The following is a 25564-nucleotide window of genomic DNA, read 5'->3' on the forward strand; positions in this document are numbered from 1 at the left end:
TTTCTCCCCCAGTCATGAGTCCAGCCAAGGCTGGCATATTTTTTCTTCATTGCAATTCTAAAACTATAAGAGAAGAATAAGTTTGACTAAATTTGAGTCTGCTTTACCCCCCTGGCTCAATAAATGATAAGTACAATCACAAGGATACAAGTCTCAGAAAAAAGGGGTCACACTGTGAGTTAGGCAGGCACCCCCAAAGGAATTTTCAACTGCAGCCTAAACTGAGAAACAGTGGTTATACTATCAATGATATTTTAAAATTCTTTTACTTTGAGTTCAATATATGCCATTATAATTTTTTGTATTATTAACCTTTTTAAAATGAACAGTAAAATATAGTCACGCATATTAGATTCAGGGAAAAAAGAGCACTAAAATCAAATAGTATCTCACTGAAGAATCCTTTGGGATAAGAATAGCAATCACTGTGCATGAGAAAGAAACTCAGGACCTTGAAAATTGCATTACTATAGCAAAAAAAAAAAAAAAAAAAAAAGAATAGATAGAAGTAAATCCACTAGACAGAAGAATGTGAAAGAATAAAAAGACCTGAGAAATGTATCATTACCAACATCAGCCCAACTGCATTTTTTTTAAGTTTAAATCATGATGCCCAACTGACAGAGATTCTATGATTACATTTGATACAAATGCCATCTATATCGCCTGGTTACTAAAAAAAATTTCTTTGTGGAATGTGGCTGAATAAATGTTTTGGGGATGGTAGGATTTTCAAATAAATTAGCACAGGATTCTTATTTCAAAATGGAACACTAATAATAACCTAGGTGATGTGAATGTTTTTACATTTATGTGGATCTAGTTTGCAAGTGACCCCTGGGAACAAAGTCCATATGCCTAAGAAATAGCAGATAGATACTACTGTAAGCATATAGATTGACTGCTGAGCATTTATATTGCCTTGTCCAATATAGAAGGTAGAGGGTGAAGAAATTTGATCTGTAAGCCTATGAATTTGAGATTCATAGGTACAAATTGGAGGAAAAAAGGCTACAGACTGCTATATGGAGCTTTGCATTAGGCAAGCACAAGCACAGAATTTCTTTTGTTCTATGAGGCACAAATATATTTCAGAATTTCTATAGAAAACTCCCTTTGAGAGTTTTATTTAAAAACCAAGAAAGTATTTTAAATAAAAGAACCAACTACATAAAAATGAAGGTTAAGGGCAAAAGGATAGGGCCCCAGAAATGGCCCATAATGTGGGGGTCATAGGCCAATAAGCCACTCCATGCCACTGGGTACATTATGGTGCTATTTGGTATAAATTAATATACACGATCACATTAGCCTTACAAAATCATGTGTTATTCATCAGAAAATAAAACTCCCTGACTTACTATTTAAGAAAATATTAATGATGATATAGTTTGTTTGTTTGTGTGGTAAGATACATGGCATATATAATTTTTTTTCCTTAAACTAATAGTTCCATTTTTTTAAAACACTTTAATTTTGAAAGCATCACAAGCTTCAAGAGAAACTGGAAGTACAGTGCAAAGCACTTTTTCTTCTGAACCATCTTAGGGTAAGTTGCTACCTGAATGCTCTAATCACTCCTATTTCCTACAAAATAGGAATTCTCCTGCATAAACACAACCCAGGCATAGAAATAAGATGATCGGAACTGATATGTTACCACGATCTTATCCCCACATCCCACTCAGGTTTTGACAGTTGTCCCAATAGTGTTTTGTTTGTTTGTTTGTTTGTTTGTTTGTTTGTTTTTATATAGCAAGACGACCCAATCCAGAATCTTGTGTTGTCATGTCATTTTAGTGTCCTTTATTGTGGAAGAGTTGTTCAGTCTTTCCTTGATGTCATAACCTTGAAACTTTTGGGCTTGACTGGTGTTTCCTCATGATTATATGGAGAATATGCAACTTTTGTGGGAATATTACAGAAGAGATGTACATTCTCTTGCACCTTACCAGGTGGTACATACTTTCATTTAATAAATATCTGGTAGCAAACAACTCTGAGACCATGAAAATATCCTCTTTTTCATCAGACTTCCAATTAATTAATTAAATAAATTGTATTTTTATGGATTTGTGGTTTCCTATTTTATTCAATAGGTTACAATCTGTTGTTATTTTGATTTACAGTTGATTCTCAATCTTTGTGGTAGTTCCATGTTCCATAAAGTTGTCATGAACAATGAATTACAAATACTCAAGCATTCCTCCTAGGGAAAACACAAGGCTAGGTTCCTTTGAGCCTCTGGTTAGAATATTTTAATTCACTGATCAATAAGTAATCTTGTGGGTGCGTTTTTGTTTAAAGGGGACTTATTTAATATATTTTGTTGGCTCATTAAGTTTGAACTCACCCAACAGTACTATAACTCATGCCTTATTGAAACTTATCTAACACACTATTTTCTACTTAAAGACATTTTGCAGCTTTCTTTGTGCCTACGAACACTAGATAGCACTTCAGGACTATGCTTAGGGGCCATTTTAAACAGTGTATTCATCACTGAAAAGCATAACATGTGAAAATCATGGCATTAAATGGACTGTGAAGAAGATAGTTTTTTACAGTATGAGAGCTCAAACAGGAAGGTGAGGGGTTATGTTCGACGTCAACTGGGAACATGTACATCAAACAACACAAAGTTTTTGCTGTTTGTATTCCTGTGAGTGCTGTGAACGTGTAATGAGTATTGATTTGGGGGTTACAAATAAATTTTGGGGAGTAGGCAGATTTGCAAATATGGAATCTGTGAATAATGGAAATTGACTATATTTTGATACTAACAAAGGGGGAAGTTGTGGGAAGCCCATTGAAGTTGGCTTCAAAGCATTTCTGGCATGCCCTCGTTGTTCTTTGAGCACTTCTTTGCTTTCTGGCACAAAAAGATATAACAGGTTCATTTTATCAGCTCTGAACTTTGCCATTTATCCATAGATAATTACTTCTTTTAGTGGAAAATGGTATTAGGAAATCAAGATCTAGGACCTAGTTGTGTTCATGGCTAGTGCTTATTGCTATTCCCAGCCCTTCTTATAGGATAGTTCTAGAGAAGATAGATAGGTAGGTAGTGTTTAAGCATAGTGTAGGTAATAGGGTTGTACCCAAGGAGATCAAGGTCTAGGAACATTGCAGTTATATATGGTGGTGATGGGAGTTACGGTGGAGGGGAAATATGAGGGCCAGATGCCATGTTCTTAATAAATTTGAGGAACTAATAAGGAACTTAACATGCCAGCGTGGAAGAATATTAAGTTAATAAACTCTGATTTCATAAACTCCAAATAAGGAGGGTAGATTGGCTTGAAATTGATTTAGTATAAGTATTAGAAAGCTGGAAGTACAAGATTTTGATTATTATTACGAGGTAATAATTTTTAAGTGAAATTTTAGAGGTAAGCATTCCAGAATGCATTCCAGGAAGCATTTCCAGAATGGAAAGAAGGGCAATCCATTGTGTCAGACTTTGTAGATTTCACCGCTCCCCCACATGAATCCTCCACTCCCAAGTTCACTTCATGGTCTCAGATACTTCTCCAGCTCTATTTCCTAGCTAAGGAGGAAAGTGAAAGGGCATACTAACTACTTCCATTAAGAAAACTTTCTGTAAGTTGGAAATACACTTCTATTTAGATTTCAAAAGTCAGAATTTATTCACATTGAAATTTAGTTTCTCTTCCAGATAGGCATGTGCCAAAAGAAAACATCACTATATCTGTTTATTTAGAAAGAAAAACAAATACCAAAAGATAATCGGCAGCATCTATCACAGACAGGGGTTCAGACAAGATGGAGAAAAATGAGTAGCTTAAAAAGGTAAAGGAGAGGGGCGCCTGGGTGGCTCAATCAGTTAAGCGTCCAGTTTCGGCTCAGGTCATGATCTTGCGGTACGTGAGTTCGAGCCCCACAGGGGCTCTGTGCTGACAGCTTAGAGCCTGGAACCTGCTTCGGATTCTGTGTCTCCCTCTCTCTCTGCCCCTCCCCTGCTCACACTTTGTCTCTCTCTGTCTCTCTCTCAAATATTTAAAAAAAAAAAAAGGTAAAGGAGAGCTAGGAGCATGTGGAACAACTTCTTCTGGCTCCTGTAAGGCAGAATGAATATAGCTTTCCTATTAGGAATCATCCCTTCTTTCATCTCTTTTGTATTATGCTTTGCTTGGCTTTATTTTACAGTTTGTTTGCATCTGTGATTTGCTTTCTTCATTAGTGTTTTGCTTGCTCTGTATGTCTGTATCTAGCCATCTCTTTCACTGAAAGTGAGCTTACAGGCAGAGAACACAACCTCAGTGGTTGTAATTTTTTAGGAAAACTGTATTAGAGTAACTGTTAAGAAGCCAGATCCCAAAGAGAAACTGTTCTGTGTTCAAATACTGGTTCTGTCACTTGCCAGCCATATTCCTTGGGCAACCTACTTGACCTCTCTAAAGAGTAGCTTCCTTATCTGTGATAATACATGTAAAGTTCTTAATATGTTACCTGAAAGATAATATAATAAATTTTTTTTTAATTTTTTTTTCAACGTTTATTTATTTTTGGGACAGAGAGAGAGCATGAACGGGGGAGGGGCAGAGAGAGAGGGAGACACAGAATCGGAAACAGGCTCCAGGCTCTGAGCCATCAGCCCAGAGCCCGACGCGGGGCTCGAACTCACAGACCGCGAGATCGTGACCTGGCTGAAGTCGGACGCTTAACCGACTGCGCCACCCAGGCGCCCCAATAATATACTAAATTTATATTAGCTATGATTTTTGGTAACTGCTACCAAAATACACACAGTAAATGCCTTTTCAATATTTATTTGATTTGACGGAAGCCTTCACTGTTGTTTTCAAATGGAACAGAGTCTGCAAAAATGAGAACTCTGTTACCATTTGACTAAAAAATGTTATTAAAAAATTAACTTCACAGCTCAGGAACCCCGACTCACTATCAACAGATTACACATCATTTTTATTGCTATGCCACTGATCTCCAGATGATTACTACTAGATTCTCTTTTCCAGTTAAGTTATTTCACACTGTGATGAGCAGTGGGCAGAAGTGTAATGCATAACTTCAAGGAGTTTAAGAAAATAGAAGGGAACACCATGTTCACATCACGGACCAGTGGTCAGACAGTTATTTACATGCTTGTCCCAATGCACATGGCCATCTTCTAATCTGGTAGATCTTCCACCCCAAGTTATACAGTAAACATAATCAGTGTGCATGGAATTCACAGGGACAAATGCATTCATCAACAGTTGAGGTGAGGTAGAATATGGCAACATTAAAAAAAAAATTTCCGGGGCGCCTGGGTGGCGCAGTCGGTTGGGCGTCCGACTTCAGCCAGGTCACGATCTCGCAGTCCGTGAGTTCGAGCCCCGCGTCAGGCTCTGGGCTGATGGCTCAGAGCCTGGAGCCTGTTTCTGATTCTGTGTCTCCCTCTCTCTCTGCCCCTCCCCCGTTCATGCTCTGTCTCTCTCTGTCCCAAAAATAAATAAACGTTGAAAAAAACCTTTAAAAAAAAATTCCTTTAGGAAAGTTTGAATTTCACACAACAATCTCAAACGAATGAAAATAGCTTGGGTCTCCCATTCATAGCTAGATGGGTCAGATCACAAAGAGTTTGTCTTTACCCAATTCCTTTTCTTATTCACACTTCCTACATTAGGGACTTTTGTTGTTGGGTACTTGCTTATTTGGCTGGGACAGAAAACCAGACACAACTGAGGGGATTTACAAGGAAATCTGTAAATGTCAAATGGAAAAACAAGAGTAAATACTCAAAGCAGGGAAACAATAACAAAAATTCCAAAAATAGGAGCTATAAACCAGATAAGGAAACTGAAATAAAGATGTTGATCTCAAAGTATTAAGTGTAAATAAGGTATAGTCTCCAGGGTAACTGGTATTCCAAGGAAGGACTTGAAGTTCTTATTCAAAAAATAGCAATTGAATGAATTAATTAAACTCATGGAATCTAGATTACATATTGCTTAAAACTGTCTCTTTCTCTGTCTCTTCAAAACTACCTCACTTTTTTATGTGTTTTACTTTTAAATGTGAGATTATTGAGAACCTATTACAGATTGGGCAAATCGCATGTCCATTTTTGAGATTAAATTGCACTTAATGTTAGTCATTGTTCCTCATTTGAGTTACACCCTGTGATTGTTGAGAAGATTAAATGGGATGACTTATGTTAAAGCACATTGCATGGTACCGGGCACACAGGAAATCTACAGAAAATGTTTGTTTATTAGTTCCTCTAGAATTGATGCCTGAAATTATTTCATGTGTGTAGTTCGGTTAAGTTGGAGAGAGATTTTCTTCTCTAATGCCAACATGTTAAATGAATAAGAGCCATGTAGTTTCTTGTGATCATCTGGTAACTAGAAAGTGTATACCCCAAATATTTCTAGTCTGCCTTTCATAATAGAGTAATTATGTAGTCTGGAAATCCGCCATGTAAATTAAACCACTTACCTTCCAAATAGCCAGCATCCTCAGATCATTCTGCAAGAGTGATATGTTGAACAGTGCACATGATTCCAATTTTAGTAATTATAGAGCTTCTAATAGAAAGATAATTGAAAATACTGCCTAATATTACTATAATCAGGGTTTTAAATGAAGTAGAACATAAAGTGAGAAAAGAGACGCTATTTATGAGAGAGGCAACTAAAATCCTTTATACCCTTGGTACCCCAAATTAACTTCTTGTCTGTACTTTGTGCTATTTCTGTATCTCCCAGGAAGTCTTAACACTGATTGTCTGCCTCATCCCACTGAGCAGAGTTCTGGATCCAAAATTCAATTTTTCAAGTAGTCTTTTCTATAAAGACACATAAAACACAGCATAGTCTGGCAAAACAAAGGATACTTTGCAGTGAGGCAGGGAATTCAGGGCTCTTTATCAAGCACTCTATTGTGTCTCCTTTTCTCCTTGGTAAAATCACTTTAGATATTTTCTATATCTTGCATATAGGAAGAGAGCCATTTTCCTTAGAATCCTCACCAAAAAGGCCTATAAAGACAGCTAAGGTGGACCTAGAAAGGTATACTTAGAACTCTTTGGAAAACACCTATGAAGGACATTCACGTCAATATTTTGTATAATAAAAATTTGAAATATCACAAGTTTCAAATATTTCCCATAAAATTAAAAACTATAAATTGTTACACGATGTAAAAGTGGGACTTGAATACCTGAGAACAATTTTTCAGGTCATGTAAATATCCACTGTATTACTTCTTCTGATTAAAGTAACTATACTAAACCTATGATAAGGGCACAGATTTGAGACTCGGGCCAGGATTCAAGCTCCAAGACTCGGGAAAATTACTTATTCTGAAAGTCATTGTTCCTCATTTGTCACGTGGGCAGTTTTAATCATATCCCATGATTTTGAGGAAGTGTAAATGATGTGATTTATGTAGTGTGCATTGTAAAGTACCTGGTACACAACAGATGTGAAACAAATATTTGGTTATTAGAAGTTAAATTCTTCACTCACTTATCAGTACTCCAAAAATCTAATGCAAACAGAAAAATAAAACACAAGGTGCTTATAATTTGCTCTACCATTTAGTCAATATTAAAAGTTCCAAAACGCCGTTCTTTCATTTTTTTCCTATTTCTTTCCTTTTTTAATCTGTTAATGGTTATTTATACACATTATTTGTTTTTCATGTATTTGATATTATTTATACATTAAATAGAAACTTACATTAAATATGTGCGTACATATACTTAAAGTTAGGTGGTACTAGCAATTTCAGTGATCAAACTTACGAGGCTCACATTTCAACCATCAGCACCCACTGCTGATAATGCATTCCAACAATTTTGTTCCAGGAAAATAGTATTTGTTTTGCCACTACTACCTTGTGACCTCATCTTTGACAGACACGACCTCAAAGTCATATTTATACTCATCAGAGATCAGAACTCCAGCTAAGTCATTTGAATTCAGTTTTCAAATTGCTTCTTTTCCAGGCTTTCCAAAGATACTAATAGTTGTTAAGTATCTTCAGTTATCAGCCAACAATTTTCATATGGAACTCATAGAACATATTCATTAATACAATAGGTATTAAGTTCTCTTCCCAATCAAAATGATGAAATCAGTAGATTTTTTCACTAATTAATCTGTTTTTCTTCCCTGAAAAAATACTAATTTTGTTCTAGTGAAAATACAAAGCATAAACTAATATTTATTGAACTACTATAACCTCACCATTGAGTAAACTTACATGTATTATTTCATTTAAGTTCCAATTAACTACTATTTTCCCACTTTTCAGATAATGATGCTCAGTTTTGGCTCAACATCACACATGGGTGCTCTTGTGGAGCTGGCCTTTGAAGCCAAATGTTTTGACCACAGTCTCTGCTTTTAAATACTTTCCCCCCAAAACCAAGAAATCTATATGCATTCCAGTAAGAACTGTCTAAGAATATCTTTGACCACATGTTCTTAACATAATGTTTCTTCAGGATTATCATATTGACTGGATGTCTCATTCACCCTTACCTCCCGGCGGTCAGTTTTAGATCTTTCACCACCTCAAATTTGCATACTTTCTCCTCCTTGAGGTAGAAACCACCGTGTCTCAGTTATAACAAGCAGTGTCTTATATGAAAAATGGTGTAAAAGAACTGTTACTTTTTGTTGTGGAGAAAAGTAAAATAACTCAGAGACATAGGAGAGCTGACCTTTAATATTTTTTTATTTTATATATTTATTTTAATGTTTTATTTTATTTTTGACAGTGAGAGAGACAGAGACAGAGTGCGAGCAGGGGAGGGACAGAGAGAGACAGAGACACGGAATCTGAAGCAGGCTCCAGGCTCCGAGCTGTCAGCACAGAGCCCGATGCAGGGCTCGAACTCAAGAAATGCAAGATTATGACCTGAGCTGAAGTCAGATGTTTAACCAAATGAGCCACCCAGGTGCCCCATGGCCTTTCATATTTTAAAAAGGCCATCATGCAGAAAACAGGCAGCAGAACTAGAACCTATGGGAAGAAAATAAAAGGATGAAGATTTTAGTTTAACATAGGGAATAGCTTTAAAAAAAGAAATGTATTAGTTTTATGTAAATCAGAAATGAACAGTCTTGGGAAGCAATGAGCTCCCTGCAGATCAACTCATATTTTGGAAGGCAGTAAGGCAAGGATGTTACAGAAGATGATCCAGTGACAGATGGAACTAGAAAAGATGCCAAATATGAGCCTGTAATTATATAGTTGTGTCAGTTTCCTCTTGATTATCAAGGGTTTGTGGAAGAGTAGAAGAGGTCACAGGACGTCCAAAATCCCAGATGAGAGAGGACAACACAGAATGAAAAAACAAAAAGAACAGTAGTACTTGATAATAGACCATTCCCCCTTTCCTGCTCATTCATTGTCAGGATCTGGAAATATTTTTGTCATATCTAGCTACCCTTGAGCAATTTTCCATAGAGCAACCGTAATTGAGCCTGTGATAGGGACAACCTTTCTTTGCTTGGTTAACAAAGCTTTCCCTTTGTGGATTTTCCTTAGCATGGCTGGTTTCCTTAAGAAAAAGAACTTGGCTTTCTAATAAGGTATCTAAAATTGAACTAATTTAAGGCCTTATCAGCAAATAGTTGGCAACTAATTTTCTCCTAACAACACTTAGTAATAAAAAGCCATAAAATTTCTATCTTAAGAAATTTCTAAGGTTCTTTTCCTAATCACTAAATTTGTCTGGAGCAACAGTACTTTTAATTTGACAATATTCATTGTATTTTCCTATTAGGCTTTTTTTCTTTAGCAGAGATGTCATTGAACTTAAATCTAAGCTAAGGAGGGATGCCTGAGCGGCTCAGTTGTTTAAGCGTCTGACTTTGGCTCAGGTCATGATTTCATGGCTCATGAGTTCGAGGCTCTCTGTGGTCAGTGTGGAGCCTGCTTCAGATTCTCTGTCTCCCTCTCTCTCTGCACACTCTCTCTAAAAATAAACATTAAAAAAAGAGTTAAAGAGAGATTTTATATTGCCATGCTGAAAAGTTTATTGATTTAGTGACCAGAAAAGTATCGTTTTCTAGTCAAAATCTGAAACTGGAATCACATGTTTTGTGAATATAACTTAGCATTGTACAGTATTCCCAAGCAGCTGTCATTACAGAAAAATCAGAGACCTGATTATTCTCTAAATTTTACCATCTAAAATCACTAATACCATTCAGTATTTTCAACATTTTTTTCCCTAATAGTTTCGTATTGGACTGCTGGCTCCAAACGCATACATTGACCTAATTATAATTGAAAGCTAGTAGAAAGAATGATCATATAAAAGCCTTAATTTCTACCAAGCATAACTTAATAGAGAATAGAAGTGTAAAGAGAGGCACCAGGTGGTTCATAGGACCTTCAGGTAAAACAAATGAGATTTTATTAGGCTTACAGATACAATTTGTGTGTGTGTGTCAAGGGATAACAGAAGTGTTGATTTGAGTGGCTTATTAAACAGGCATGTTTAGCTCAGCAATATTTCTCATCACTTGGCTTTTTAATCTGCCAAGAAATGGGTACCATTTGCACTTATGAACTGTGTGTAATTGTAGTGATTCAGATATCAGCTTATAATGCATCCTCCATCATAGGCTGCTCTCTTGGTCTTTTATTTTTTGTTCCTCTAAGTGAAGGGAGACCAAAGAGAATTCTACCCTGACCCTGGCTTAAGAGTAGAACATATGTATCTATAAAAATATTTAGTACATACATTTATAAAAGTTTTTATCAGCATTTCCCCTAGGTTTTATGTTTTTGATGATAAAATAATAAGTTGTGCATGCCATTCAAGATAAATAGATGAAGATAGTTCATTTCTTCCAAATTATTTTTTTTTTAATTTTTTAACATATATTTATTTTCAAGAGACAGAGAGCATGAGCAGGGGAAGAGTAGAGAGAGGGAAACACAGAATCTGAAGCAGGCTCCAGGCTCTGAGCTGTGAGCACAGAGCCCGGAATGAGGCTGGAACCCACGAACTGTGAGACCATGACTTGAGCTGAAGTTGGACATTTAACCGACTGAGCCACCCAGGCGCCCCCTTCCAAAATATTTTTATACTGATGGGTGAAGCATAATAGAAACAAGTCTGTATGTATCCTTAATCCGCTGGGACTGTCTAAGGAAATGGAAAAGAGGTTGCATGTGTTTGATCATGCTACACATTTCCCGAGTAGAGGTTTCTCCATCTACTCCCAGCCCCAGCTGAGACTACAGTTCCATCTCTGCATTTATTTCCAGGTACCCCATAATTGGTGGTTAGTATTGGAGGGAGCCTAGATTTCCGTGCATCCAATCCTCTTGTCTTTACAGCTGAATTTCACAGATGTTAAGTGAACTATCAAAACTGGAACTAGGGCTCCTGTCAGCTCAGTGATCAGTTCTTCTAACACTCTATCCGGTCTTGATCAGTAATCTAGTTCCTTTTATATTTTCCTGTAGTATCCCTCTCTTTCTTAGGGCTGTTCTAATCTCTGCTAATACAGTAAAGATTTTAGGATTTAGTGGTGTTTTGCCTCCAAGGATCATTTAAATTAAAAAAAAAAAACAACCAAAAACCAAAAAAACTCTATGTAAAGGCACCTTAATTTGAAGGAATGAGTCTGTGAGTGGATTTTGAGAAACCATGGTGGACCAAGTGAAGAAATTTTGTGTCTGGGGATTTTGTGTGCGTGGAGGTGGGGTTTGGAATTCTTGCCCCAAATCCTGACATTCCTTTTCAAGTGAATGTTGCCTTCTGGAATGTGTTACACTCCTTGCTTCTCTCTGTGCATTTATTCATCACCCACCTGGGGAGGTGGAGTGACGGGTGGATGAATTTGGAGAGAATGAATTAGGCAGACTCAGATTAATTCCAAACCTTTTGTCTTGGGAGACAGCTGCCCGTAGGGAGCAAGATTTTACCTGACAAACAGATATACTTGTTCTGGTCCAGCATTATGTGTAAATGGAAGAAGGCTGCCTAATTCCTATCCAGTGGTTCTCACACTAAACTTTATCCTCCAAAGTATTTATTTTCTGTAATAAAATTGATGTTTTCAGTTGCATCTGCTACTGCTTGGCAATTTGATAGGTGAAGAATTGATACTATGTTATGGTTTCTAATTCGTTTTTTTTTTGTTGTTGTTGTTACTCATAAATATAATATCTATTCAAATATATTGCCTGTTTATTTTTTATGTGAATTTTTTTATTATGTCATTTTCTAATTTTTCTCTTCAGGCTGTCTTTGTTTTGTTTGTAAACAAAGGAGTAAAATTCAGTGATTCCTCACTTACATACAACGCCCAGTACTCATCATAATAAGTGCCCTCCTTAGTACCCACCACCCATCCATCCCATTCCCCACCTCCCTCTATCAACCCTCAGTTTGTTCTCTATCTTCAAGAGTGTCTCATGGTTTGTTTCCTTCTCTCTTTTTCCCCCTCCAATATGTTCATCTGTTTTGTTTCTTAAAATCCACATATGAGTCAAATCATATGGTATTTGTCTTTCTCTGATTTATTTTGCTTAGCATAATATTCTCTACTTCCATCCACATTATTGCAAATGGCAAGATTTCGTTCTTTTTGTTGGCTAAGTATTATTCCATTGTATATAAATACCACATCTCTTTTACCCATTCATCAGTTGATGGAAATTTGGGCTCTCTCCATATTTGGGCTTTTGTTGATAATGCTGCTGTAAACATCGAGGTACATGTGTCCCTTCAAATCTGTATTTTTGTATCATTTGGGTAAATACCCAGTAGAGCAATTGCTGGAGCATAGGACAGTTCTATTTTTTTTTTTTTAATGTTTATTTCTGAGACAGAGAGAGACAGAGCATGAGGTGGGGAGGGGCAGAGAGAGAGGGAGACAGAATCCGAAGCAGGCTCCAGGCTCTGAGCTGTCAGCACAGAGCCTGACGCGGGGCTCGAACTCACGGACTGTGAGATCGTGACCTGAGCTGAAGTCGGACGCTCAACCGACTGAGCCACCCAGGCGCCCCAGTTCTATTTTTAACTTTCTGAGGGACCTCCATATCGTTCCACCGAGTGGGTACACCAGTTTGCATTCCTACCAGCAGTGCAAGAGGGCAGGCTGTTTTTTAAAAGTACGTTGAAAGAGAGTTTGATGATGATAGGAACATATTCTAACTAGGCCAGGGACAAGGAATAGTTCCACTTGACTTCAGCCTGCATTTGTAGGAATATGTTCCCTTATAGTAAAATACTGAACACAACTGTGTGGGGAGAGAGAGAAGGACAAATGGACTCTGTATGGAAGAGATTGCTACTTAGTAATGCAGGAGTCACATGGACAGAAATGACCCAATTTGTTGATGTGAGATGGCTAGAATACCGTAGATTGACATGAAGGTGTTAATCCAAAGACGCTGTAGAGAACAAGTTTTAAACATTGATGCCATATCTCCACTCTTGCCCTTTTGCCTAGGGGAAGCCCCTTGTGAAAAATCTTATGGAAATCCCATATTCATGCTTTTGGAGTATGAGGTAATGGATTTCTTGTTTCCCTGACTTTCTCATTTCTCCTATTTTGCCTCTCTGATGTAGCCAATAATGCAACAAAGAAGAACTTTAGGAGTGCAGAGAACTCAGAAATAGCCCACTGTAGTAGAAGGACATATTTGTTTATAAATTAGCTCCTGAACAGTCAGTTATGTCATCACTTTGCCCCCGAATGGTGATTTTTGTGGACATCCTGTATTTGGGCTTGCCGTATTAAATTAGATTTGACTCTTTTTGGAATACCCAACTCTAAGTTTAATACTTTTGGTGAGTCCCATTTCACAATTATTGAGAATTGTTAATATAGAAACTTTACTCATATATACCATGAATGTTCTCAGGAGGAAAGATTTGTTTTTTATATAAACATTATTGGCATTTTATAAAAATATTTATTCAAAGTTTAGGGGAGGGTAACTTTCTGGCTAAAACTTATTCAGCTACCATCAAGTCAAGCTCACACATCTTTTTTTTTTTTTCTTAGTTGCTGTTATTCTGTCCCACTCCCCAAGGAGTGGAAAGGAAAAGGTTTGAAGGAGCTATAACTTTATTGAAATATGAAGGCTTTGGACTTCTTCTCTTTCTTTAAAAATACAGAAAAAAAAGTCATGGGCTCTGATTGCTAGCTTCAGAATCTTTGACATTCCATAATGAAAATGTCCTAGTATGAAGATTCCAGCTATTGGAGACTTACATTTTAAAGGGAATTCTACTTGTTAGGCACTGTAACTATTTTTGGCCAAGAGAAAGAAAAATTGTTTAACTGAAAGCATGTAGTGACAGTGTTGTGATAGGAGCCAAAATGTCTTCAGTTGACATTGTGCATAGAAAAAGAATTTTGTTGCAAAACACTTGGAGCTGTGTTTGCAAAATGGATGGTTGGTAGATATTTTTGTTCTTTCTCTGCTATACTAATGGATAAAGCCATGCTGATAAGTGACTGTAGCTCGGTGGGGTTCATGCCAGAGCTGTACTCTTTCTGAAGGGAGATCAGAGTCTTATGGACACCATTACAATGTGCTTTTTATAGGAAAGTTACTTTGCTTCTGGACTACATAATGTAGCTCTTATTGTCTACATTTTGGCTTACTACAATGACTTTACTTAGAAACTTCTCAATCTTAGGAAAGCCCACCTTGAAAATTCCTTTGAGGTCTTTCTCTCTTTCTGACATCTACTCCTTTGTTTCTTTCCCTCCCTTTCTGGTAATCCCATTTCTTCATTTCTGCCTGAACAAGGCACATTCTTTAGAGCCAGTGAGCCAGATCTGAGCTCAAATTTGATCTTGATCACATATAAACACGTGGTCAGGAAAAATTACTTCATTTCTTTTTTTTTTTTTTTTTTTTAAATTTTTTTTTTTTAACGTTTATTTATTTTTGAGACAGAGAGAGACAGAGCATGAACAGGGGAGGGGCAGAGAGAGAGGGAGACACAGAATCGGAAACAGGCTCCAGGCTCTGAGCCATCAGCCCAGAGCCTGACGTGGGGCTCGAACTCACGGACCGCGAGATCGTGACCTGGCTGAAGTCGGACGCTTAACCGACTGCGCCACCCAGGCGCCCCAATTTCTAAAATCTCTCTGCTTTGTCATATGGAACATGGAGATAGTATGCATTCTGTAGGGTTAGAATTAATTGAAATAATGTGTGTAGAACATCTAACACATGCACTAAAATGTAGACGTACCTGATACATTTCCTTCACTTTTTTTTTTTCCGTCTCAAATAGCTCAGTGCCCTACTAATAGGGAAAACTAGAGTTTCCAGCTTAGGGCAATTTAATGCTTTCAAGAACTATATAATTATTACATGTAATTATAGGCACCTAAACAGCATATAGAATAAGCATTATGGTTAGATTAGTCCATTACATCTTAGCAACCACCAATGGAAGTGCTGTTATCAATACAGGTCCTGCCTTGAACTTCCAAATAGTCAGTCAAGCTTTGTTCCCATCACTAAACCCTAGAGCCGTGATAAATGACAGATCCTGAATGAGAATGCCCGTTTTTCACTGGCATTTTGAAATGGAACAGGGTCTTATTTTAGAAAATATTCTTAAGGCATAAGATTGTGCGTCCAGAGTTCAGAGTTGTTGAGAAGATACTGGGTGTGTCTGTAATATAGAGGAGTGGGCTTAAAAGTCTCTTCAAGCTTCCTTCTTGGATAAAAACATTAAGAATTCTTCTAACTACATGAATTCCAGGTTCATGTCTTCCAAATAGCACACCTGGAGAACTTTAAAGAGCATGGGTACAGGTTACCATTTCATACTGATCAACCCACAAAAGTGAAAAAGAAAACACAGTTAAAGAAAGTGTTTTCCAGATGGGTTCCTAAATCTCTGTCACGTCTGTTAAGTTGGCAGTTCTCAACAATATTCACAAATAAAAAGCATGCAGGACTTTTAAAATGCAGATTCCTCAGCCCCGTCCTTAGAGAGCCTGGTTCTGTAGCTCTGGGGTGTAGCTTGGGACTGCAGTTCTACAATGCATTTTAGACATTCCTAAGATTAGTAGTCCTTGGACTTTACTAGAAAACTATGCCCTGTACCCTGCCTTATAAATAAGTTATATGACTGCTTCTTGGGGGCTGCTAAGCAGTAGAGTCTAGTGAGTTAGTTGCAGTTTCTTATGCCGAGAGAAAGAAATCCAATTAAGAAATGTAAATTCTTCTTCATGCTGAGAGAATACGAGGCAATAAAAATATGAATTTCTTTATGTTTCATGGAAGCTTCTGAGAGCCCATAAAGGCTGAGCAATCCTTGCCGAGCAGCTGGACTGTCATCATCTTCTCCGGCTTTTAGGGGAGAAGATGAGACACTTTCAGCACTTTCCCGAGAACAATCTCTTTGTGAGAATTTCTGTACAGGCTACGAGGCTCTTTCGTTAATGCTTGAAATCCATAATTAACTATTTAGAATGAGGGAGATGTTAAAATAGGTAATGAGTGCAATCCTTTCTTAGGATGATTATCTGGTTTCTAATCACACCCTCCCCCCGTGATACATTTGTGCAGAAAAGCTGGTGGTTGGGGGTGAGGATAAGGTAGCTCAGTACCATTGGGGGGAACTAGTTAGTGCTCTGACAAAGAGAGAACAGTTCTAACCAGTACTCCTGCTCCGACACAGTTGTGTGACCCTGATGCAGGCCCTCGTACAGGGCTGAAGCCCATGAACTACTGCTGAAAATGGCAGAAAGGAAAAAGGAAGATGAAAAAGAAGTAGGGCTTTGGCATGAGAGATGCTATTGCCTTGATGTGCCCATGGCAGCAGAGTTGAGTGAGAGGAGCTGTTTTTATTATTTGGAGGATTTCTTTCATTTGGTTTCCTGAGAGGATTCTATATGATCCTGGCTGAATCCTACGTACCACTTCAAATGCTGTCTTCTTTTCCATTTTGCTGTTACGTGGAGTGAACTTGTTCAGATAATCTTTTCAAGTGGATTCCTTGTTATGTGTTCTTCCTTGTGGCCCAGCGTTTGTAAATTCAATCTCTAACTCAAAGATTCTAAATCCACATCAGTTGTGCCCTGTATCAGTCAATATATGTTGTTCAAGACAGGTCCCTCAGCAGCACCCTCTATACCCCTTCTCTCTGTTTCTCATTATGTTCCTGATTCTTAATTTAAGCAGTGTTGTTTTGGGAAAATTAATGTGCATCAGGATTAACAGCAATTCCCTTTGTAAACCAAGCCTGTTAAAAAATGCATTTCCAGGAGCTCAGTATAACCTACACCAGCAAGTCAGAGCCTCTGCTTCCTGTGTGGGGGGAAGTCTAGGCTCCTATATTCAGGGATTGCTTTATTAGCCACAGAAGAAGCAGCCAAAAGTAGAGATTCCCAGAACTATTGTAAATTAATCATTGAATTTAGAATACCATTTTCAAATGATTTTCAGTCAATGAACAGTCTTAGGAAGTACAAAGACAACTCAATTCTGGTGTGTATCTTAACCATTTAAAGATATTCATAGGTTTGAAATTTAATGTTTTCCTTTCATTTACAGTGAATTTATTGTTGGCAGAAAATTCATGAGAGTCCAGCCTTGGAGAATTAAGTCTTCTGTATCTTACATAATGGATCTAGCAGAAATGGTTAGCTATTTGGGATTCACTAGTGCTGCTCTGCCAGTCTACATTAGACATGATTTGGGACCACCATCAGACACATGTATGTATTAAACTTTTCAAACCGTGTCGAACCATTGGTGTCAAGACCTTGTTTAAGGAAGGAGAGCTAAGAATTTGGCTAAAAATCCTTACAACAATGTAAGGATTGAAGACCTCAGCACTTTACCCTAACCATAATATCTGACCTCTTTTGTCCCTTAGGTTAAGACCCATCTTTTAGCCTCATGGCTCTATATACCTCTAGTCTATGACATATTGCTGGTTCTTGTAAGCAACCATAGACATATTCTCCCTGCTATGCTCTTTCCTGGAGGAGGAATCTTACAGTGTGAAAGTAGGAAAACCCCATCCCATCTGAGGTCCAGAGTGGTGCTGTTGTCTACTTAGGGTCACATCCCTAGTTGGTGAAAAGGTAGAGACTTAAATTCAGATCTTCAGAAGAGGACATAAGGGAAAGTTCAGCCAGAGGTTGTAATGTGTGACATACACTTGGCTTGTTGGATTCACATTAGATACTCGAAGCTTCATTGGTTTCTTCTGGAAAAGAAGGAGGAAGTATTTATGGAGCCCATGGATTCTGAGTCACACAAACTTGGGCTCAAATTCTGTCCCATTGCTTCACAGCTGACTGATTTGGGGGAAACCACTTAACTCAAAGCTTCGTTATCATCTTTTAAAAAGTGGGAATAATATTAATATTAAACTTTATAAGGACGTTCAGTGCCATTTACAAAGACGTTGCCTAATGTAGACTCTGTAAGTGCTCATCTGTAAACCTATTCTCTCCTGACCATACGTACCACTGATCTTTTCTACTGGCAGCATCACTATGTTTTTCATTTTATGTTTCCCTGTCCACTCTAATGATAGTCACAAGACAATTTCTATTGTAAGACATCAAAATTCCCAGCTGGGGGATTACTTTAGCCAATCTAGTTAGAAAGAGAAAGAAAAATGCCATTATATATTTGTAAAGGAGGATTTAAAATGAGATAATTGAAAGTCAGCTTGTTTATCTTTAGGGGACAATTGGTGATTCTTTTTTCTTCCCAGGTAATGGATTGTTATATATTTAATTGCTATTTTGAGAAAGGTATTCCTCCAAATGGGCATTAGGGAAAGAGGACAGATTTTAATTAAACCATTTAGCACATACTGAATAACCCCACCAGGAGGCATGATAAAGGTATGCTTAATTGGCTTAGAAGGATGGTAGCGATGTGAGAACTTCAAACACAAAGTTAACTGCAGAGATAATTCTACATCTATCTCCTAATCAACAGTGAGGGGAAGTATTGAAAATTTTAAAAGCAAGGCAAGAAGATTAAAAAAAAAAATAGGCTGACTTTTATCCAATTTGTCCCCAAACAAAGTTTCTGTAGGGTGTGCATGTATGTTCCATTTTGTGGGCAAGTCTGCGTAAGGAAGGGGCTGCTTTATTTATTCCTAAGGCCGTCTGACAGCATGTTTTCCCTCCAATACTTTTGTGTAGTGGGTCTGAGAATGTTTCTCAATCTCTCATTCCTTTCATTCTTTTCTGTGTCCAATCTCCCAATTAAGGCTTTTCTAAATGTCAGTACCAGCATGTGGGCACCTAAAAACAGGATGGCAAGTCTGGGTTGTATATCTCTCATGCACCTATGTATTATCTTCAGACAGTGTATTGGGTCAGAAGATCAAGTGGACTGGTCAGAGAATGGGGCAGTCTTAGGACCGATTGCAGGACAAACAGACAGATAGCAAAATAGCTATCTGAAGTCAACGAAACCCTGAGATCTCAAAACCAGAGGGCCATAGGAGAGCAAGTAAAAGAGCAATAGAATTGAGACAGGCAGGTGAAAAACAATTCAGCTTCATTTAACCAGTATATAGAAAATAGCCATTATGTACCAGGATTTGTGATAGATTATAATACCTTTGGGTAAACGTTAGAAGACGAAGGTGAAATATGCCTATACTTCTTCTTCCAAGAGATGTTATTGACCACCAAAGGAGACATGTACATGAACAGATTATATCAAAACATAATGGCAAGTCCTATAATAGAGGTTTGTATAAGGTGTTAGGGAGGCATATATATGACCACCTATCCCACTGTTCTTTGATTTTTCGTTTTTATGATTATTGTTATTTGGGGGATAACAAAAATCTTCACAACATCATTCTTTTATTTTACTTGAGCTTTTCTAGCGAATGTTCCAAAGGTGGGCCTTTCTATGGCAAAACTTCCGAGGTCTGCATATTGTCATTTTGCCTTCCATTTGGCATATGTTTTGGCTTTGATTTATAGCTTCCCTCTTTTTATTTTTTCCTTCAGTGTTCCTTCCCTTTTAATTTTCAATTCACATATTTACTCTTCAGTTGTATTATCCTCTTTTATCAGCTCTTATACTCGTCATTTCCACAAGTCTTTAAAAAGGGTTTTTTGTTCTTGCCTACATTGATGATCTCTTCCCTCATCTCCTAAAGCGTCATGTTTATTTTAGGTTCTCGATCCATCTATTCCGATGTTCAGAAGGTTTGTTCAGTTTTCTTCTTCTTTTTTTTTTTTTTTCATGAGCCTTGCAATCCTTATACATCTGGTCATTTTCCCTGGGTGCTCATTTGATCCTGTTGGTAGCTATTCCATCTGCTAATATGTACTCTCTGAGACTTAAGGCCTTGCCCTCCTCTGTGTATGCCCAGGTGAATTTAGGAAGAGGAGGCGCTCCATCTCTGTGCAGAGAGTTCAGGAGTCCAAAGTCTCTCTTTGCTGACCCTCTACCAGGCAACTCTTATGATTGGGATTTATCTTTAATAACTTGGGAAGAAGTGGCACTGAGAGAAGGTCATGTATCTAGTTTGTTACCTACCATCTTGGAGTTTAAAGGAAAGGGGGCAGAGAAGAGATGATTACGTGGGGGGCTGATCTCTTCACGTGGATAGGGCTTTTTCACTGCACTGGTACAGTGTAGATAACAATCCAGTGGCCTGGCCTGGTCCAACAATGTGAGTGAATTTGGAAGCAAATTCTTACCCAGTCAGACTTGTAGAGGAGAACGCTCACTGGCTGACACCTTGACCGTAGCCATGTGAGACCCTAAGCAGAGGACCCAGTAAGGTTGCATCAGCATCAGGACTCCTGACCCATACAAAATAAATGTGTGCTGTTTTTTCAGTCTCTGAGTGGGGTAGTTTGTTGCCCGGAAACAGGTAATTGACGTGGCACTCCTCCCAGGGGGGATGGTGCGTGTAAAAAGCATGGCTGTCTTGTAAATGTTTAAGTAGCTTGTTATAGCTAAACCACAGAGGGCAAATTTAGGGAGTAAGAGGCCAGAATAACTGAGAACCCACTATATGCTGATCAGTGTGTCAACTGTTTTTCAGACATCTCTCTGTCTCCTTTAAAACCCTGTGAGTTTGGTACCGCTGTTGTCTTTTTACAAATTGGGAACTTGGTTTAGAGTAGATCTTACTTACTGTCTTGCTGCAGCACATGGAAACAGGCGAAGCTATGCGGAGATGCTGACTTCTCCAAGCAGGGGGAGCGGCAGGGGGAGACTTGGGAGGGAGCTGGCTGCAAACAGCTTCTTCCATCTACCCCAGTGGGCCATAAAAAAACGCCGTTCATTTCCATGTGCTTTTATGTGAGAAAGTCTTAGAAGTAGGGTGGCTAGCCAATTCACCTAAGGTCACCCATCTCACAAGTGGATGAGACGTCTTTCAAACCCAGGCATTTGCTTCAAACTTTGTGTTCTTTACATTGTATTGCACCCTCTCAAGCAAAACGTGAGCTTCCTATTAGGAGGAGGTCGGTTCATTTAGGAACTTTTAAGCTATTTTTGATATAAGTATTGAATTAGTGTCATAAGCTAGGTCTTGAATTCAGTGTTTTATATCTACTACCTCAGTTAATCTCCACAACAAACCTGAGAGATGAGAAATAAAATGTGTCCATTTTAAGGGTAAAGTCATGAATGTAGAAGGAGATTAGCTAAGTTACATAAGGTTTCATAATTACTAAATAGTAGGAGAGTATTTAAATTCATGTCTGTCTAACCCTAAAGACAGTAAGCTTAACTATAAAATAAAATGACCGAAAATGGCCCAACTCTGAATGAAGCATGGAAATCTGCTCTTCTAGTTGTTTCTGTGTGATGTACCCAATTGCACATAAAATGTTTGTAAATTAAATTTTGAAAATAGCGTCTCTTTTTTCATAAGGCAGAACGAAGTGAAACGAGATCCTGTCCTGGCCCTCTATTATTTTTTGTGTATTTAGATGCATTTACAAAGTGATGAAGACACCGGGATTAGTTTACGGACAGAACTGCAAAAATAGCTCATGGCAGAAAACTGCTTGTATGTTCCTATGTTCATAAAGACTGTAGATTACTTGATTGGGATGAGGGTGGTGAGGAACACACACTAGTAGTAATAAAGTTCATTTTAGGGGCGCCTGTGTGGCTCAGCCAGTTAAATGCCTGACTTTTGATTTCTGCTCCGGTCATGATCTCAACGTTTCGTGAGCTCAAGCCCCGTGTTGGGCTCTGGGCTGACAGCACAAAGCCTACTTGGGATTCTCTCTCTCCCTCTCTCTCTGCCCCCTCCCTCCCTTGTACTTTGTCTCTCTCAAATAAATAAATAAACTTAAAAAAAATAAAGTTAAATTTAACAATGGGACTGAAAATAATAAACCAAGTAAAAAGGAAAATTCGGAGCGATAAAATATCTTTTGGTTGTTTTCTTTTTTTTTTTTTTTGTCTTAAACAATCTAATAAGCAATGTGATAACAATTCAGTCTCCATGACTACCAGATATGGCCTTTTGACCCTTGAGCCAATTACCTTTTTCATTTGTACTTCAGTATATTCATCAATAATATGGGAACAGTAATACTTACCTCATACAGTTTTTGTAAGGATTAAATTTTATATATACTTTTATACAAAAGTCTTTACTGTCTTCAGCACTTCTAAAATGGACATGTTCTACTCTTGAAATTTAAAAGGTGCTCCTGTTTTATTTAATTTTAAGAAACACAAAGCTGTTCTGTAGGTATGCTAAGTGTTTTAGATATTGAATTCTCCCATGAATTTCTGGCATTGTGTGTCTGGAGCACAATAATTTTGAAATGTTTAGTTTTTTCAACAATTGTGCGGCACAGATGTTGAATCCTCTGCCCATCCTCCCCCTCCACCAATGCCATCCATTCTGGGGAGAGTGATATGCAGGTGATAGCATTAACTTGGTGACAAATGCACTTTCTTTTTTTAATTTTATTTTAAAGTTTATTTATTTATTTTGAGAGAGAGAGACAGGGACAGAGAGAGAATCCCAAACCAGCTCCGCACTGTCAGCACAGAGCCCAGTGTGGGGCTGAACCCTTGAACCATGAGATCATGACTTGAGCCGAGATTAAGAGTTGGATGCTTACCTGACAGAGCCATCTGGCATCCCATGACAAATGCACTTTCTAATACAACATATGTTTTTTTTCATTGGTAGGGATTAAATTTTGTGATAAGTAGAAACAACTAAATGAAGAATCTTTCTCCATTCAAAAGAAAATTTACTGGCTTTCTTTAAATAAATGGTGATGCTCTAAATATGTCCACTGTGGAAATATTCAGATCCCGATGCGGTTGGCTCTAAACGTTGAGAAGACAGAAGTGCCCATTAGAGGATCCTGAATTATGAGGAAATAGGAATAATATCTCAATAATTAACTAGACTACATTTGTTTCCATAGTTCCTTTGCAATACATGAAAACAAATCTTATGCTTATTTTAAAAATGACAGAGACTAAGAGAGGTCACACAATTGTTAATAAAATGAAATAGTAAAAATTCAAGAAAGAGGAATCTGAATTCTAAACCTAATGAAGAGAACATCCTTCTTGTCCATTTTTTGTGAGGAGGGTAAACATTTGACCACTTTCAGGGCCAATTGCTTGTTCTGCTTGAACCAGAGACAGCAAAATCAGGAAACGCTGACTTAAAAAATGAAAGAAGGTAGGCGTAATTTCACTTGTGAGTACTGTCAATACAGTAGTAAAGTGGAAACTAGAACAGAGATGTAAAAAGACTGAAGGAACCGCAGTGATAAAATAAATTATTAATAGAAAATACCTTATGCTCAACTCATTAATAGTATTCAGATCTGTGACCTACTTAGGAAGAAATATGTTTTTTCTTTTAGCGTTGAGAACTTGCTGAATAGAGTGAGATGGGCAAGTATAATTGGCAGTAGATTTCCTTTAGTAAATCATTTAGGTCGCATGTTGTGCCTGCATTTAAAAGGCAAGTGAGGGATACATTCATAATACATGCTAGTTAGGAATCCTTATAGATGCCTGATTTTCCTGCCACTAAGTTTATATGCCTTCGCCATCTGTAGTTCTCAAATTCAAGAAGCCATGTTAATGCTAACAAAGTGGCTGGCTTGGCAGATCAATCTGAGAGGGAGTCTGGAGAATTACCTACTTTGGAAAGGTAATTTAAAACTAAATCCACCTCTAAAAGTGAGTGTCCCCTTTGGGTTTACAGGTTTCGGAAGAGGGGAACCCTACATATTGGAAGCATTTCGTTTTGTTTGCCAACAGCAGGGAAGACTTAGGCCAAAACCCAAAAGGATACAACTTAGACAAGCATGAACATATGGCACTAGAAGTTTTAATCACTAAGAAAGGAAAATATAGTTGCAGCTAGTGGGTAAACAGCTCTGTTTTATAAAAACCTCAGATCAGTATGAACTTAGTTATAAGATCATCTGGTTAAAAAAAAGTCAGTGATTTAAAGGAATAAATCAGTTTTGCATGCTAAAAACAAAACTGTAAAAAAAAAAAAAAAAACGCCCAAAGAGAAGTGAGACTAACGGGAAATTCAAGCAATGGAACAATTTGGTGCACTAATATCCTATAAAGTAGGTTACCTGAAGTGTTTTCGCAGCATCTGTGGTAGAGTAAAAAAGGTAGGAGTTCAGGCACCAAGTCTAAAAATGGTTTGGCACAGTCATTGCTAATAATATTAAAAGTTCTTAAGTTGCAAGGAAACAATTTCTTGCACAATCTTGGGGCATCATATGATTCACATTATAGCAGAATTTTCATGCTAAAATTGGCAACTTCTAGGTGATTTTTCCCACTTTCAACCTAAGATCGCAAGTCTCTATTTTTAAATAAGGTAAAGTGCAAATTGTCCTCACAAGAAGGGATAGAATGTTTCCAATTCACATAATGTTGCCATCCTATTGCCTGACTACATGTTGCATTGAAGTCTTCAACTAATCTATTATCCCATTATAAAAAGTTAAAGGTTCAGTAATAGAATATGCAGTAGTCCTGAATATGCTGATCAACTAAACTTCAAAAGTTGGATATACATTTGTTCAACAAAAATTTAACTAATTAAAAAAAATTTTTTTGACATTTATTCATCTTTGAGAGACAGAGAGAGAGAGAGAGAGAGCGTGAGTAGGGGAGGAGCAGAGAGAGAGGGAGACACAGAATCTGAAGCAGGCTCCAGGCTCCAAGCTGTCAGCACAGAGCCCAGTGCAGACCCGAACTCACTGACTGCCAGATCATGACCTGAGCCGAAGTTGGACTTAACCAACTGAGCCGCCCAGGCTCCCTCCCCTCCGCCCCCCACACCCCCAATTTAACTAATTTAGAGAGCCATTAAGCAACTATGTAAAGACCTACTCTGGACTAGCAGCCATTGTTCCATTGTGTGAATTTGTAAATTTCAGCTTTCTTTAATATTTAATATTTAGTATCACTGGTCATGTCTTAGTATCATAGCTTGCTCCTTCCTTTTTTCCCTCTCTTGCTTTCATCTTCCTTCCTTCCTTCCTTCCTTCCTTCCTTCCTTCCTTCCTTCCTTCCTTCCTTCCTTCTTCCTTCTTTCCTTATCAAATATATT

The sequence above is a fragment of the Leopardus geoffroyi genome, chromosome D4 (assembly GCF_018350155.1).
Source record: "Leopardus geoffroyi isolate Oge1 chromosome D4, O.geoffroyi_Oge1_pat1.0, whole genome shotgun sequence".
Taxonomy (NCBI): domain Eukaryota; kingdom Metazoa; phylum Chordata; class Mammalia; order Carnivora; family Felidae; genus Leopardus; species Leopardus geoffroyi.